Genomic DNA, 1,977 nt, shown 5'->3' with positions numbered 1-1,977 from the left:
TGAGGGTCTTCTTTGGTGGTGGCTTTAGAGCAAAGCAGGGGTCTCACATGGCAGAAAATGGTGGAGCAGAGAAAGAGAGAGAACTTCTCATGTGCTCTCCTTTTAAAGCCCTCAGAACCACACCTCTGACCATTATTAATCCATTCACTACGTACAATCTAATCACCTCTTCAAGGTCCCACCTTTTAATTATCATAATAGGATTTTTCACCCTCTTTACACTGTCACATGGGGACTAAGTTTTGGGGGGGACATCAGTCCACAGCAAGGGATGAAATGATACCTCATTGTGGTTTTAATTTGCACTTCCATAACGATCAGTGATGTTGAACATTTTTTCATGTGCTTGTTGGCCATTTCTATGTCTTCTTTTAAGAAATGTCTGTGCAGGTCCTTTCCCTATTTTTTAATTGGGCTGGGTTTTTTTGCTGTTGAATTGTTTGTTCCTCATACATTCTGAGTATTAGCCCCTTGTCTGATGTAGTTTGCAAACACTTCCTACCATTCTGTAGGTTGTCTCTTCACTTTGTTGACAGGGTCTCTTCCTGTGCAGAAGCTTTTCAGTCTGATATAGTCCCATTTGTATATTTTTTGCTTTATTTGCCTGTGCCTTTGTAGCCTCACTCAAAAAAAAAAAAAATCACTGTCCTCTCCCATTTTGTGTAGCATTTCCCCTATGTTTTCTTCTAGTAGCTTCACAGTTTTGGGTATTAAATTTAGGTCTTCAATCCATTTTGAGTTGATTTTTGTGTAGGGTGAAAGATAGGGGTCTAGTTTTAATCTTCTGCATGGGAATATCCAATTTTCCCCGCACCATTTATCCTTTCCCCACTGTATATTCTTGGCACCTTTGGCGTGGGTTTATTTCTGGGCTCTCTATTCTGTTCCACTGGTCTATTTGCCTATTTTTATGCCAGTACCATGCTGATGACCACTGCTTTCTTATCTNACGTCAAGGAACTGCATCACTGTAAGGAGAAATGTCTAAATTTTGAATTGGAATACATCAACTGTATTACTTACAAAACATACAAAAAGTTAAACAAAGACTCCGATTCATACACAGGAGAGCAGTAGTTTCCAGACTTAGCTACAGAGAACGAGGGCACTGCTGAGGCATCTCAGCAACCTCCAGGGAGTGAAGGGGAATTCAAGCAGGTGCTCAACTACTGTTGTGCTCAACTAAAGCAGCTATGCCTTTATCTGCCTTTTATCTGTCAACCCTGATGTCCATTTGATTAGAGCTTCTCAAACTGTATAGTGAAGGATCTGCTTTGGTTTTTCTAGTTTCTAATCTCCATCACGACCAATACTTTTGTAAAAANCACTGGTCTATTTGCCTATTTTTATGCCAGTACCATGCTGATGACCACTGCTTTCTTATCTCACCGAGAAACCTTGTTCTCTATAATCACAAACAGAAACTTTGCTGTTTGAAATCATAACAAGAAGAATGAAACACCCCACTCTTAACACAGAAAGAAGCCTGGATTTCCAAGCCAGGTGCAGGGTTTCATATTAGGGAATTTTCAGATACAGCATTCCAAGACTATCTAACCTATGTAGTTTCCAAGAAAACAGGGATGTGGGTCTACTTCACAGTCCTAACTTAATCCATACTTAGTCCTGCTTTGAGCCTATAAAAATACTGCTTCATTAAACTTCACCTAAACTCCACTGTTCTCTGAAATGCTGTAATAGATCTATCTCTTCCTTTGTTTGGTGAGACACCTTGGTTCCTCTGGTGTGTAGTTTCCTTCATTGCAATGAGCCAATAAACATGACTTTGTTGGACTATAGGTTTGTCCCTGCTGGTCTTTGGCCGATTGGGCTATGATAAGAGAAATATCTAAATTTCAAATTAGAACTCATTAAAAGTATATATGTTAAGTCTAGGGATAAAGGAAATATAATGCACGTCAAGGAACTGCATCACTGTAAGGAGAAATGTCTAAATTTTGAATTGGAATACATCAA

This window comes from Galeopterus variegatus, unplaced genomic scaffold (assembly GCF_000696425.1).
Source record: "Galeopterus variegatus unplaced genomic scaffold, G_variegatus-3.0.2 Scaffold1354, whole genome shotgun sequence".
NCBI lineage: Eukaryota > Metazoa > Chordata > Mammalia > Dermoptera > Cynocephalidae > Galeopterus > Galeopterus variegatus.
This window is presented reverse-complemented; position numbering follows the sequence as displayed.